The sequence below is a fragment of the Idiotropiscis lumnitzeri genome, chromosome 9 (genome assembly GCF_059441095.1).
Source record: "Idiotropiscis lumnitzeri isolate Australia: NSW breed Sydney's pygmy pipehorse chromosome 9, RoL_Ilum_1.0, whole genome shotgun sequence".
NCBI lineage: Eukaryota > Metazoa > Chordata > Actinopteri > Syngnathiformes > Syngnathidae > Idiotropiscis > Idiotropiscis lumnitzeri.
In genome coordinates, this window is record NC_142399.1 from 9662935 (window position 1) to 9679522 (window position 16588).

The 16588-nt window shown below is 41.1% G+C and overlaps 1 protein-coding gene across 3 annotated transcripts in view; it reads left to right on the top strand.

The window, feature by feature from the left end:
* The window catches only part of LOC148330161 (uncharacterized), an 82802-nt gene that overhangs the window by 41005 nt on the left and 25209 nt on the right, over window positions 1–16588 (top strand). The window contains exon 3 of one of the 3 annotated variants that reach the window (XR_015845105.1): window positions 15456–15772. The exons of the other annotated variants lie outside the window; for them this stretch is intronic. The gene's annotated coding sequence lies outside the window, so the exon portion shown is untranslated. Of the gene's footprint in view, window positions 1–15455; window positions 15773–16588 lie in introns of those variants that run through there. 3 annotated transcript variants of the gene reach the window in all.

The window sequence follows — 16588 nt, forward strand, 5'->3', positions numbered from 1 at the left end:
TCTGGTTTCCTCCCACGTTCCAAAAACATGCATGATAGGTTGATTGGACACTATTTTTTTTTTCTTTATATAAGTGTCTGTTGTTCATCTTCGTGTGTCCTGTGATTGGCTGGCAAACAGTCCAGGGTGTACCCTACTTACTGCCCGAAGACAGCTGGGATGATGGGCTCCAGCATGCCCGTGAACCCTTGTGAGAAGAGTTTACTTGACAGCTAATCGAGCACATGGACAATCATAAAGCATTGAAGGATTTCTGGCATTTATGGATATCATCAAGTTTGTCGAAAATATTCAATTACGTTTATTTGCCAATAGCTTATTAGTGCAATGCCGCAGTGGATGTGAGACTGTGAAATTTCCAGTAAAAAAAAAAAAAAATGTCCTCTTTACTTTCCAGCACAAGCACTTTCAGATAATAAATTGATGTTTCGATTAGCCGGGCTTTATTCCTGACCGCTCAGGAAACAAATACACCACAAGAAACAAAATATTTCATTGATTTCTTCCACCACCACCTTCCAAGACATGCATTAATAGAGCCGCATATGATATACTGATATGCCCTGTTTGTTTCAGGGGAAAGTTTAAGATGTCACAGCTGGTAAAAGACAGAAACCTACCAAGTTCAAAATAACATTTAGAGGACCACCATCTTCATGTAAGGAGTGAAAGAAAATTATTCAAACATATTACTGACTTGATGGCCCAGAAGACACAATAATATCCAAACAGCTGCTTTGAGACGTGTTTGCAGTGTTGCTTGGGACCATACGTACATGGATTGTAAGTAGAGGCTGCTCGGGGAGGATTGGGTGTATGAGAGAAACTCGATCCCTCCCCAGGCGCACTTTTACAGCCTCTGAAATGAGATGCATCTTTGATTTGCTTGCCCTGTAAACAGACAGCGACATGAAGGAACTTTGCTCTCAGCATCGCTGCCAGCGATCAAAGATCTCCTGGACAAAAAAGTGGAAAAAATGCCACCAAAGATGCTTGAACTCCCCCTTGCAGAAGCCGCTTTCCTGGCTTGCACATTAGAAATGGCGAACTCGTAACTCGTGTTGAAATGAGTGATGGAATAACTCGAAGAATTCGATTACACCAAAAATGATCATGATATTGATGAGAATTTTTCCACACAGGCTTATTTTTTATTTTTATTTTTAACTTAAATTTATTCTGCGACCAAGTTTGTTACCACCTATCAATATTCCCCATTCAAATCAATTGAGATGCCATTAATCCATTCTAGTACTTGCAAGAAATATTTAGCAAGGTATTGTAAAATATAAATGTTCGAAAAATACACCTTTCAGGAGCTCCGACTTGAGTTCCAGTTGGCCATTTACCGCGTGGTTTGTTCAGCGTTAGCATCTTATTCTTGCTCCTTGTGAGTATGTTCATTTTGTATTTCCGTGATTGGATCGGAAAGCAATTCCAAGCTTTTTTCCATTTTCCTTTCTGCATGAGGAATGGGCTTGTGTCCCAATACTTTTAACCAAGCTTTTTCTGATTCAATCTGACCAGTCGATCCCAGACCGCCGTGACCTTCCATGTTGTCACTGCTGTGACGAAGGAGTGAGGAAAGGAGGGAGGAAGGGATGGAGGGATGGCAATGGTTTTGTTGCTCTCCCCCTTCCAGACTGTCTGCCTCCAGCGTGCGAACATGAAGCAGTGCGGTCAGCTAATGCGGCCAAGGGATGGATCGGAGGAGCTAAGATGTCATGTCTATCTGTTGGCTGACAATTAAAGGTGGCACCTCAAGCGGATCAATTTGAATGCCGAGCTTCACCTCGTGGGCCGCCCTCGCTGAATTCATCAGCTCTGCCTCCGTCATTCGCCAATTTCATCAAATGTTTCAACTCCGCCAATGTACTCATTCTTTTCCAAGCATTCTCAGAAAAAACACATCTCCCTGCTCCATACACCAGACGGTCTTCTCCTCCAGGATGGAGACGATGATCGCTGCCCAGGAAACACAACACCGGTGCAAACCGGGCACTTGAAATATCAACGCTGCAGCCTTCTAATTAAAGCCAAGGCTAATGGGTCCTAATTGCGTCGCTAAAACGTGGCCGCTTCGCTACTCTTCAGAGTAACTTGACCGCACTTCTTCCCATATGGATTAATGGGGGGGCGTCTGTAAACTAAAAAGCAGTTAATTTATCGGAAGATGCATTATAAGGATGCACTGAAAGGAGGCAAAAAAAAAAAAAAAAAAACAGCATGGGGGGAGCTGTGGGTTCTTGTTAAGAAATACATTATCAGGATCTTGTTATTGAAGATGTTTTTCCATATCTGTCTCCAGGGGTTTATGTTCCATGTACTTAGCCATGACGTTGCTGCTAATGGACTGCCAATTATAAACACCTAGCACTCGGTCAAATGCAGACCTCCACCAAGGCACAATAATCCAAAATATCAGGGCTGTCCAGTCCAGTCACCACCCACACTTGGCCCCGATACAAGTGGACTGTAACATTGAAAGGCGTTTGTGGAAGTAACGCTTGTTTACGCACTTTTATCTGGAATCTGACCCAAATGTAATCAGTTCTTGTTCAATATATGAAGCACGCTTCCAGGTAAGCAGTGTACACACATATACTACTTACTGCCACCTTTAAGACATTTAATAAGCCATGAATTAAAAAAAGGAGTTGGAATATGAACATTTCTTTCATCCCACCCCGATTCTCCTTAATCTTATCCCATGCAGGCTTTTTGCGTGGGCCCTTTAATCCACGTTTTAAATATCATGAAAAGGCTGAGCAGTCTTATTTTGGCTCCAGCGTAAAATTTGCATCTTTATCTGGATCCATACCAGAAAGTTATTGATTCTCCCTTGATCCATTCCCCTTTGTGCCTTTTACAAAGCTTTGTGCAACCTCTTCATGTCCTGCTTTGGGTACTCCATGCTAATAGATAGATTTTCCGGACTTTGAGCCGCTAATTTTTTCCTAGATTTTGAACCATGCGGCTAATACAGCAGCTTTTCTGTGGATTTTTCTTTCACCGGTAGGGGGCGCTCTATAGTTCAGAAAATATGCAAAATAAATAGCGATTTATTTTTTTTTTCTCTTGGGTCTGCTCTGTTTTCATTAGCAAAGTTGTTGCCGTGTTATAAGGCACAGGTTTATGTACCTTTGCGTGCATTCACAGTGCAAAATTGTTCTGTACATGCAGTGAACAACATTTTTTTTTCAACATAGAAAACTGCGGCTTATAGTCAGGTGCGGCTAGTATTTCTGTTTTTTTCTATTTATTTATTTATTTTATTATTATTTTTTTAAAGGAGTTTCTGCAGCTTATATACAGGCGCACCTTATAGTCCGGAAAATACGGTAATATAATTGGGTAACTCACATGACGTACAACAACGACATGGAGTTTCTGTTACATATTCACCCCTAAGAATTCTGATAAGTCGTCCGTTCTGTATGTTTTCCGGATCAAAATAAAGGCCTGTCACGCAAACGAGGCTATTTACGTCAGACGATGGCCAGCTACAGTCCGATCGAGCCGAGTAGTGACAGGTTGACTGTGGCCTTCTGCCTGAGCGAACCTTTTATCTTTAATTGTGCTCACATTGAACTTCCCTATCAGGCCAATTTAGCCTTTGGCGGCGGTTCAATTTGGCTAATTGCTTTCAGCATTTATTTAATTGCGCGTTATTGATCGGGCGAGGTCATCCCTGTCTCACAAACAGGCCTGAGTGTGCTTTTGCTTTTGTTTGGAAACTTGTAGAGCTCTTATTAAGCCCGATGCATAGAGTTGGACTCATTTGGCCACACACCAGCTGCTCTATGAAGCCGCATGCACACACGATGGATAAATAGATGCAAACAAAAACTCTATTTCTCATACTGCGTGCTCAAAAAGAAGAAGAAAAAAAAAAAAAGAAAAACAAACTCTTTTTAATGAAGCCGTCCAATACAATGAACAACCTGGATGGGAGCTTGCACTTTTAACTTGCTTTCATTACAGGCCTGTGGATGTTATACGGAGAGCAAATAAAGGGAGAATCGATGGTGCTTCATTAAAAACAGCAGGCAGTCTTTTGCCCGGACATGGCTTAATTACAGTTTCACTGGCGTTTGCTTTAATTGGGAGAAATAAAGCGAGTGAAGTAGAGTGAATAGGAGGGTATTAGCATATCTATCAGTGCAAGGGAAGAGGCCTCAGGGTCCCGCTGTCCAACCCGCCGTGGTTCATCTCACCTTTATCTAACCCCAAGAACGCACACATTGATTTTTTTTTTTTTTACCCTCTTTTTGTAAGCAAATGAACAGTTTATTTACTTTATCCAAAACAAAATTTGCCTCCCAGATCACACATTATTACTCAATTAATTTTAGCAATAGATTCTGTTCTTCGGATAATTTGGTTGAAAATATGAAAAAAAATAAGCACTATGTTTTCTCCAGTCACTGAACTTGGGTGAAAATGTCGCACCTAAAACTCAGTGTTTTGTGTGAATACATTTAGGATGTTAGGTTTTTGGCACGATCATAAAAAATCTTTTTCACTTTGTGTTGTGAGCCAAAGTTGTAGTTGTTCTTTATTAAAATAAATGTGATTTGGGGGCTGCAATGGATGACTGGCATTTTAGTTCATTCCAATAGGGAAAATTGACTGACACAAATTCAAATTATAAGTCAAAGCGTCACTGTATATTTAATTTATTTTATTTTTTTTGGAAAAGGGACAAACATACCAGTTCTCACTTGGATGACTTGTCGCTTCCTGAGAGGAAAAAAAAAAGACAATTCATGAGGCTTTTGTGTGTCTCACCCTCTCCATTCTCATATTGCGCTGCCTTGCCTTTGACAATGACTGATAGCCCGCTGGGTCAAAGCCCTTCCCGGCACTATGTCGGTGACAGGTGAGCGGAGACAGCCTCTCCCGGCGCAGTTAATAACAATTTGAAAAAGGGTTTGAGGGTTGATAACACAATCATTACCTGGATGAAGGCGGGAGACAGCTGTAAGCATGCATGCAGATGGACGCCCGTCATTAGTCTTTGTCACGTTAGCTGAATGGACGTGAGAGCACTTCAGCCCTTGTCGTCATCTCCGCTAATAAAACGGGAACTGCTCACTTTTCTCAAACTAATTTGTGATTTCAAGAACGAGGAGCGCAGTTTGAAGGCTTTCAAATATTTTGAAGTTGAAGCATCTTAGGTCAAGGGATCACTGCAATCGCGAGTTTCCTCACCCAACCAAAAATATGGCAAAGTGCGAAGGGTGCCACAGGCTCCGTGGCTCGGACAAACTAAATTCTGACCACTCACTGAAGAATTTAACCAATTTTTAAGATGGGAGAAAGTGACAAAAAATGCAATCTTGAATTTTCATACTTATGGATCGGCATCCAAACTTCCAGACGATACAAAGAAGTAGAAGAAGAAACAGAAGAAGCTAGGCTAACTGCTAGTATATTTGGTGATTATTTTTAAAAAAATATTTTAAAATTTCTTGTGAACAATTACTTGGGTAAGATGTTGTCCAAATTCTCAACACAATCAGTTGCTCCTGCGTTTGCGCATTTGAGTTTCACGTCCGTTCCTAATTGACTATCACAGTGCGACCTCTGATTCATTTTCTCGTAAATATTGAACAGTATTAACATGTACAATTGTTGACCCTGACTCTTTTCCAAGCAGTTTGGGGAAGAAAAATCACTCTTAAATCACACCACCTCTCAAGGTAATCGCTCCAGAAAATCCTTCCCAGACATCTGATCATCTTTAGTCACTTTGTTCCAAACGTGGGAAACTTGTTCAAAGTCTGCCCGATTATGAGTATGTGGCTACCTGTAATAGACAGTCGTAACTTGATCATTTCCCGTCTTGCCGTAATCTGCATAAAATCTCGCCGTTATCTGCATTTGTGCATCAGTGGTTAAAAATAGTCAATAATGAGCTGTGTTGCTTCCTGCGACAAATACATGGACGTGACCGGCGTTCTCTGTGAGGTCTTTCATCATTGAAAAGATTGATTTGTAATTGGTGGTGTTCCCATCTGTCCTGGTTACGCAGAATTACGGCTAAACCAGTTAGTAAACACTTTGCCCCATTGTCTGTTGTTTTGATAATCACCCATAATAGCATCCAGCATCAGTACGCTCTTTAAACCTGATTTAGGAGCTAATGGAATAAGAGGGAGAGGCAGTCAGTATATGCACTGGGCCTAATGTCATTAGAAATGTTTGCGAAGGCTAAATTAAATCAGCTGTAAATTGTGCTCTCGACTAAGCCAGAAAAACCATCCTTGCGGTGGAGCGGCGAGGGAGGGGGGGGGGCTTGCAGGGATTCACATTTTAACCATGCGTAAAAAATGCACTTAAACAGATTAAAATAAAATGGAGCGGGGGGGGGCGCACGGATTGATGAGAATAATGGTAATTGCCGCTGCTTTAATGGTTTCCTGTTAGCCAAGTCGGGCTGAAGGCGGAGCTATTTTAAAGTTGGACGCTGCCGCGGAGGTCATAACTTTGCAAATGTGGTGATTCAATAGAAAGGGTGCATGTCAGCAAACCGCATGTGACACGTCTAATGGGGCTCGAGCCGGGAGCAGATGCTGGCGGAGGGCTTGAGCTGCCCGTGCTGAGCAAAATCGAGTTGTGTGGCAAGCAGGTGTTTTTTTTTTTGTGTGTGTGTGTGTGTGTGTGAATGGCTTTTGCGCGCGCGAGAAAGGAAGAAATGAATTTGGAGTAATGTAGCGACTTCTTGAGTGTACACTTGCTGCTTGTGTAATTGCATTAGGTAGCTCCTCACGTTAGTCGTAAATACTTGGGGAATCCCCAAACGTAGATTCAATTTAGAGTGTGGTTTCTCAATATTAGGCAGGGGTACTCCGGTGTCCTCTCAAATTCCAAACACATGCAGGTTGATTGGACACTCTAAACTGCCCCTAGGTGTGAGTGTGAGTGCGGATGGTTGTTCGTATCCGTGTGCCCTGCGATTGGCTGGCAACCAGTTCAGGGTGTACCCCGCCTACAGCCCGAAGATAGCTGGGATAGGCTCCAGCACCCCCCGCGACCCTAGTGAGGAGGAACGCTACAGATAATGGATGGATGGAAGTTAAGTCGATTCAAGTCGTATTTGTGTCCGGAACAGCTCAAGCTTCAGGTCACTTCCAAAATAGTCGGTGGTTTGGCTGAACACACATGTTCCGATTCATGATCGGAAATGTTGCACACGTTCAACTTTGATGATCATCGTCCCATACCGTTTTCTGAGCCCATCAGAGATCGAAAAATCACTCTTGAAATATTCCAGACCACAGGATAATTGGTCTGGAAAATCTCTGACATATCGCACAATCCGACTTTTCTAATTTTGTTTGGATGAAAGCAAAGAATTGCGAAAACTCAGCACAATAATAGGTATGTGTCTACCTTCTTTTTTTTTTTTGGTCTCCAACTGAAAAATTTCGTTTCAAGTGCCGACCTCTTATCGCTAACTCTCCTGGGACTACAGTTTTGTCCCAGACTACATTCAGTTGAGAAAGTGACACCGCCCTTCTAAAACCCCCTAAAATATAAAAGCGTCTTCATTAATCGCAACTTCTTTATTTGACTTAGCACAGTGATTATGAAAGTGTCTTTTCAAAGCCAAGGCAAGCCCTTTTGAGGCGCTCCGTAAATTGAAACCGCTACTTGGTTGTCAGCGGGCCAAAGGTTGATGTCACCGCACAGCGAAAGGGCGGCAGAAACAGAGAATACAAGTGTTGAAAAAAGCAGCAGCGAAGCATGCGTGGAGGCACCTATGCTGCTCCCTTTGTGTTGGCTCGCTGAAGGGCGAATAGCTCGCTGGGTCACAAGTGTGAGCTCAAGCTCTTTTGTTTGGTGTCTGCGCTTAGCAGGGAAACATATCCATAGCTTTTTATTTATTTATTTTTTGCTTAACACTTTCTTTTACCTGTGCATGGCCTTTGACCAGAAAACTGGGGTTCGTTAAATGTAACAATACCGCAATGATACCGCCAGGCCTATTGTCCAATCGAAATACAACACTTAACTGATCTGACGAATAGTTGAGCCGAATGTCCCGGAACTAGCTTACTACGAAAGTAGGCGCCAATGATAAAATGGAAGTTAAGGTGTTTAGTTGGCAATCATCTACCGGTGTTGAATTCAAAATAATCTAGTACAGCGTTCCCCTGCTATATCACGGTTTATCCTTGACGCCATTGCTAGCTAGCATCAACATTAAAGACCAACTGGAGACCCATGAGGGGAGGACTGGCTGACTCCAAAATAAATTGTATTCTAGATATCCAGCTGAGATGAAAAATGTAACAAAGGCATGGATTTTTGTTTCAAAGTGCTGTTGTGAGGGCAAAAAGCTGCATATAAAATCAACCGACCAATGAATCAGTTGAGCCCTACACTGTGATATTGTGTTTTATAAAAACCCAAGATAATGACATGCATATCGTATTTTCCGGACTATAAACCGCTACTTTTTTCCTAGATTTTGGACCATGCGGCTTTTCTGTGTTTTTTTTCTTTCACCAGTATTGTTCAGAAAATATGCTTCATAAATCTTGATTTTTATATTTCTCTTGGGTCTGCTCTGTTTTAATTAGCAAAGTTGTTGCCGTATTGAAAGGCACTGTTTTAACGATCTGTTTATGTACCTTTTTGTGCATTCACAGTATAAAATCGTTCTGTGCATGCAGGAAACAACAAATTTTCTTCAACATAGAAAACTGTTTTTTTTGGGGGGTTGTTTTTTTTCCCCCAAAAAGAGTTGTTGCGGCTTATAAAAAGGTGTGCCTTATAGTTTGGAAAATACCATAATTTATTTCTTTATTTTTTGCTTCAGTTTACTGGACATTGTGTTGCTCCTTCTGGTGTGTGCCATTAGCTAACGGATGCTAAGACAATTTTATATGGTTTCACATTTAGATGTTTAAAATCCATCTTTTTTTTGCTTCTTCTTCTGTTTAATTTGTCACTTTCACAATAAACTTCAATTGGGAGTAGCAAACAGCTTGAAGGACGCTTTGGGATCTGTAGAACTACTGTGTCGCATTTTTTTTCTCACTAATTTTCACCTATTGCAGCTCGCTGCGAAACGTATCATGAGATGTTCCATCAAGCTTGTACCTTCTTGTTCCTTAGCCCAATGCTTCCCAATGTCCTTACCAGGGGAAGTCCACAGTTATTACACATACTGAGAGTCGTCTGTGTCACGCATTCAGTTCATGTCTGTCCCTCGGACCCAACCCAGACGGTCAACGACTCCCCAGACAAACGCTTCTTCTGAAACTCTATTGTGAGTCATCTGGTTGTCTCAAAGTGTCCGAATAATCTGATGCAATGCGAAACCATCTTTTCACGGAATGCTCGGATTCACGCAGGAATCTTGGCACACCGTGTGCGGAATCGGCTGGCCAACGGGATGGCTCGTCTTTACCAGAACTCAACGGTTAACTCGAAAGGTTCTGGGAAGCCCCATTTGGAGGAAGGAGCCATCGTTTGCTGTGTTCTTGTGTGTTATCATTCCCATTTGTTGAGAGGGATGAATAGCGAGATAAATGGATGATGGGTCGGTGGCGCGTGAGAGAAAATACCCTCGTCTGGCTGGAATTGGATGGCGACCACGGGGATGGATGGAGCCAGGGACGGGGGCCACCTGATGTAGAGGCTGCTGTCATCACCCAGACAGCGAGGTCTTTGTCTTCTCAATAATCACTAAGCGTACCTCTTCTTTTCATTCCTCGCTCGCCCCACGCCAGCCTCTTCTTCTTACTTTGAGCATTCCGATAAAACTGCAACTCTGGCGCGTCGCTCCAATGTCCCTTTCCCAAAGGAATGGAAATTCTGAAATTTGGCATTAGTGTTATGAAATAGCGTATGCAGTATACGTATGATGCAATGCTGTGATTGTACTTGTATGTAGACACTACAAAAAAAATAAGAAAGACTTTTTATAGCTCAAAACATCGCTTCATATTGGGATTGTAAACAAAATGATTTGAATCTGTGAAATGATTTAACCAAATTTGAAGTGTTATTTTTAAAATGTAGAGGGTATCATACATTGGATGACCATTTGAATGAACTTGTCAATTTTGTAAAGGGGGCATTTCCCATCAAATCTGTATCTTTCCAATAAAAGACATTTTAAATTGGAACTAAAACAATTTTTCAATTCAATTTATCATTTTTTTTGTTGCACTCCTTTAAGATCGCATGCCCCTAATGTATATAGTCCAAATCAATACATAGAATTAAAAGTACTGTATGTCTTATTTTGCATTTTAATAACTTTTTATCTTAACCCATTGGAGCAGTGCTTCCGGCCATACTATAATAAAGTGTAATTGCACCTCCACTCCAGTAGTTGGCAGTGGCGCTCTCCTTGCCCATTGTGCGCAGCGATTATTAACTCTACGGTGTTAGTTTGTTTTGCACCAAAAATGCTATTATTTATAGTTGGGGCGGAGGGTGGGTGGTAGTGGGGGGGAACAAATTGTTTTCTTCTTGCTAGCGGGGCGTAACGGAAAATAATTGAGAAGCACCGCATTAGCGATAGTCACACAGCTTTCAACTCTCTTTGGCAGTCAGCAAAATAGTCATAGTAATGAATATTTAATAGAAAATAAAGATTAGAAAGGTGTATAAATACAATAACCAAAAATATACAACCGTAATAATAATGCAACAGTCACGAAGCTATGGTTGAAGCAGGTGTCAGTTTTTTTCTCATAGTGTATATTTTGTTAAAATTCATGAATCAAAGTTTCCCTTTGTTCTATTCTCCAGTTGGCTGGAAAAGTAATCCAGGTTTGTTTGAGGACCGATGGCGCCCTCTTAAATTCCGCCAAGAAGCCAATCAATTCGGCTCAAGCTTCTCCAAGCCAACCGTAAATCATGAAAAAAATAACTGGGGAAAAAAAAAGTGACAACAGCGGCAGTAAATAAATGTTTGTTGTTTCTTTTTCCCTCTCCTCGTTTTCCCACCCTCTTTCCTTTGTAATGGATGGGCTATTGTTGGTGCTGCCCTCTGGCCAGTGAGGTGCGATGTGATGTGGGGTGGGGGTGTGTAGACTTGTTTACTTCCCATTCAGAGCCACAGCTTCTCTGTAGGGGATGTTCCTGTTGCAGCCTCCCCTCCAAGGCTCCATATAGGTGCACTGCATTAATAGCGTGATGGATGTCAGCCCATGCCAGAGTGCTGACGGGTCCGTCTATTGGCGCTCACGGCCTGCTGGAGCAGGGACGCTCATCAATACAGATCACATTTGGAATTCACTGCAAACTCACCAGATGGACCTTATTGGACCTCCTAAATAAATAGCTTGGAATAACTTCGGGACACTTTTTATGATGTCAAATTGGAATGAAGTCTGAATTCAACAAGAAAGCAAAAGCAAAAAAAATGGCATGCCGATAAGATAAATCAGATTTTTGGCAATCAAACTTATTTTGTGGTTTTGATGTTCTCACTTTGTGGTTTATTTATTCGAACTTGTTCCTGAAGCCACATTGCAAAAAAAATTTTAATATATGTGAAACCATTTTTGATTTTAGAAGACCTCACTGAAAAAATGGTATGATGAATTTACTCAATTTAGAAACAATATTTCTGAAATAAAATTGAATAAAATCAACAAAAAAACATTTTTTTTTTAAACAAGAATAATGCTTTATTCAAGGGCCACACCAAGAATACGTTGAAAAAATCTGCACAAGAAGTCAGAATGTTATACTCCTATTGTTGCCACCATGGTGCAGTATAAAACACACATTTGTGTCGTAAATAAAGAATTACACAAATTTCCTCAATTTCAGCAAAATTACTCATTTTTTCACGGAGGATAAAGAATATATGACTGTGAGCATTGTCACATCGTCTGTTTTGCTGCACCATTTGTGTTCAAATATCTGTTGCTTAAAGGAGGTATCACTGAAACTACATTCTCGCAATATTATAACTTTTTGCCCCCCCCCCCCCTGTCGACATTACCGTGTTTCGACTTGATATGTTCCTGCGTATCGGAAATGAATCACTCACTTAATGGAATATTGCATTTATTCAACGGGACAGTGGGCACCCTGGTGAGCTGTGTTCTGCAAGTCTACGGAAAACCTGTTGAGGAACATAGCGTACATTTGGTGTGATCTATGACTGAATGGTTACCGTGGGATACGCTTAACAAATTAGCACTTGATAGGCAGCCCGCCACGCAGTCACGATGAGAACATGTCACTTGTTCCCACGAGCCTTTTCACTCAGCGCCTGGAGTCGATAGCACAAGCGCTCTTGTTTAAGCCGTGAAAAATGAACAGTTGATGCGCTTTGGCAGCTATTTTCATTCTTTTTTTTTTTCTAGTATTTATAGAAATATCTCAGCACTGACACTAATCCCTGTTGTGGTCGTCAAATGATGGAATAGCATCTCTCTGTTGTGTCCTTTTTTTTTTGGTAACTCGAGCTTCAACAGCAAATATGACGGCTTCAATTTAATCACAACTGTTTACGGCTGTCAATAAAAGGACCAACACCACAATAAATGCATTAAATTGCATCTGGCCTTGTGTCAGGCAAAATAAGGTGAGTGGACGGGCCGTGGTAGGTGCCGCTCGTTTTTTTTTCCGGGGTGGGGGGGTTATTATTACACCGCTGTGTCTTGAGGGCCAGTCTGGGGCCGCTGTCCGTGGGATTTAATCAGCCTCTATTACCCGCTCCCCTTTTCCCAGTTGAAATAATCACCCTCAATTACGCACATAAAAGAGAAAAGAGCCGGCATCGTCTGAAGCAGACAAATCACACACAAAGTCATTTCTCTCCACCTTGTTGGCTTCTGATGTTTCAAGGTGTGAAATAAAAGGATTGAGGGCTGGATGGCCTGATCCCCGTCACCCCGCCCAGAAAACAGACACTCACACTGAACATTAAAGCCAACATAAAGCTAAACACTCTTAGCTGAGTGAACTAGCTTATCTGCTGGCTTTACTCTTTGTGGGTTGCGACAAAGCAGTGGCATACCTGACTTCGTCCAACTCTTAAAAGCACAACACTAAAATACGAATTTTACAGTGTTGTTACCAAGCTCCCATAATTTTATTTAATTAAAAATAAGTCACCAAGCATCTGAATACAAAATAATGAAAAATCAAGACTTTGGGCTCTTTTTTTGCAGACAGATGCACGTGCAATGCGTGTAAAAAGTGGCGCGACTTCATTTTCTTGCCAAGTCTCGTTTACCGTGTTTGGTAATTTTGTCAATATAATTTGGGCGTTTTCTATGACACGGCCCCTGGCGCACCTGACAATTTGGTGATGGAAACTAGACTAGACGTTTGAGCAGATAAAAGCTGGTCTAAGTTGTGGTGCAGGTGGTGTAACACGATTTTGTTGGATTTGATCAAAGCGCGGGTGGACAGATTTTGAGTGGGCGTGCGTCATGGATGTCATTGTATTTCATTCGTAAATATGATAAAGCATGCGTTAATCCCTCGGAATCATTGTAGAAATTAATTCACTGAACAAAATTATTATTATTCATCCACCTATCCATTCATTATGCGTCACGGGTGTGCTGGAGCCTATCCAAGCTATCCACGGCCGTATTATTATTATTATTATTATTATTATTAAATATATATTTTAAAGGCACCCCCCTGATCGCAGCACAACTATGGATGGGGGGGATACAAAATGAGAACACTCCTCCCACTTAAGCTCACGCTGGACCGACCGTGACTACTGCAGTATGTACTCATTAAACTTTATCAGAACAGTTGATTTCTTTGCATTATTGTTTAATACACCACAGTGCTGTTTTTTTTTTAATTTTTTTGTGGGCTAGAATTAGAACGTTACCTTGATGAATGGTGATCACTGCGCAAAATGAAGTTCCTACCGTGTCATAATCTGCCGTGAAAAAAAGGCAATCATACCAACAAAATCTAAAACTTTTGGACAGTGGTGTGCAGTCCACGATTTCAATAGCACAAACACACACACACACACACACACACACACAAGCACGTGCGGCGAGGACACCCACCACCGCCATTAACTAAAGAGCCTTGTGCAATTTATTAAACACGGCGGATGAAAGAAATATAATTTAATAATTGAGCGCCTGGGGGGCGGGGGGGTGAGGAAAATAGAGGCGTGAAGAAAAGAGGCATTGTGATCTACTTCGGTTCGCCACACGCCACCGACAAAGAAATGACCATTAAATGTAGCTTTGAAATAAATGGGGCCCAATTACAGTGATGGCGGGGACGCTCTAATGAAGCTTTTGTCAATGCAGACAAACATGGCGCAGAGAGGAAGGCAGGTGAAGTCATTCAAAAATAAAAAAAAAGAGCTTTTTTTGTGGAAGTTTTAGCAAAGATATGTCGCGTGCAGGATGTATTCTGAGAACAAAATCACCCCAAACAATTAAAACCGAAAACTGGCTCGAACATTAGCGGCCATCATTAACACGGAGGTCGCTCAGTTACATTAGCAGCGAGGTGTTCAGGGAATAAGTCATGTTAAATGGATTTAGGAGAGTAGTTTTTGATTTTAATGCAGTTCTGTGGTAGTTGTCCATTTTAATTAGGAGTTCAGAGGGCAGCGCCTCAAATTCCCGCTCTTGGCGTGCCTCTCCACTGTGGTGAGTGCTTCTGACCCTTTGCACGCCAATGATGTACCTCTACCGTTGCTTTTGTTCAAGCACTTTCGCTTTGGGTACGTTTACACCACAACAACTGACTGAAAACTCAAAATTTATTTACTTTTTTTATTATTTATTTTTTTTTTTTTATTTGTTGCTAACTGTGCACATTGTCCTGAAAAAATGCCAGAAAACATTCTAATGTGCATGCCAGGCCAGGAAATGTAATTTTATACTAGAGAGAGTATAGGCTTAGACTTAAAGGTGCTGGTGTCAAAAAAAAAAGTGTGAATGGTACTTAAATATGAATTTAAATCTTTTCTTCTAAATTCGCTAATGGTGACCTAACCTGTTTTGTTTTTGTTGTTTTTTTTTCAGTTGAGTGACATCAGCATATTTTTAAGTCCTCTGATTGGATGGTTAGAGCAAAACAGGTCTGTAGCGATCTGAGCACATTCATACATTTGATAGTCAGTATCTCTAGTGAGTATAATTTGTTTATTCCGATTTGATGTTCTTGTCATTGAGATTATGATTCGATATGATTCTGAATTGCTTGAAGGCATAATTATGTGCTGTTATATTATATTTGTATAGTATTGGCGTTTTCTATAATTGTGATGTTAGAAGTATGAAGGAATGGTTTAAGACGGGTAAATCCTGACTGGGCCAGCATTGGGAAAAAAAATCCGAACTGAAGACTGATTGACTAAAGGAAAGTGGATGATTATATTATTCAAAACGAGATGTGATGACAGCACAACAAGCAGAGAATTCATCAAGCTCCTCAAGTCCAGAAAGTAGTTGACATCTTACCTGTGTTTGCAGATGCTCGCTCTGTTGCAAAAGGTCACCTCTGGGTATTGATCGGTTCAGGAAACCTCATAGATGCTTTTGGACGTAACAGCTTGTCCAGGGCTAAAGGTTAAGGCCACAAGTGTCTGAGGAGGCCCAGACCGAGGTCACAAGGTCTCAGTCAGGGTCAGGAGCACAGATGACCCAAAGGTCTGTAGCCACACCGCTATCCTGGCTCCGGCTCTTTGGGGGACGTGTGGATGGATGACTTCACAGATGTGATCAGTGAAATGACGACAAACAATGGGAGCCGTCTGGATGGCATCTTTTAATGTTTGGCAGTACTTTTATTCCCGCGGAAAATGTACAATGGAAATGTTCAAGTGCAAGTGTACGTTATCTAAGAAAAAAATAAATAAAAAACACTCCTGGAATTTTGTCAGATTCGTATAATATTCTGTGACAAAATGAATTAATCATCAGAATTTGTGTTTCAAAACCCTCAAGAAATACTCCTTAATAATGCTGTCGTGTGATTTCCGGCTTTAATTCAACAGACATCATCTGCTGGTTTCTTCTGAGCATTCACGGTTTTAGGGCCCATGGTAAGAGAAAGAGTTCACAAAATACTTTTCGATTTTCTATACTTTCCCAATGACTAAAAAGATTATTTCCTTGGCGGCATTAATGAAAATAAATAAATAAATAGAAAATAATTAAAATTGTCCCTCTACTCTTGCAACTCCATGTTGACAACCAAATGCATTTTTTCGTATAAGTTTTCAAATTTTCTGTATTGGGCCCGTCATTGTAAAACAGCGTCTTGATGATTTTCATTCTTTTTTTTTTGCTCTGTTTGGCTGCAACTTGGATTTGGATGCAATGGAACTGGATGCAATACTTCCCGATGTGTTGTATTTTATTAGCAGGACAATGCATGTGTGCATCTTTTCTTTTTTTTTTTTTTATCGTAAACAAGAACAGACTGCGTTTTGATGTCTATGAAGCATCTGAGGAACAGTGTGACATTTGGAGACATCAGGTCTCAGCTACTTTCATTCAGCAATCAAGTCATGGAAAGCAGATGAAGTCAGGCTACAGATGCAAAAAAAAAAAAAAAAAACATGGAACATTCAGGGCTATTATGAAAGTTGGGACGACAACTG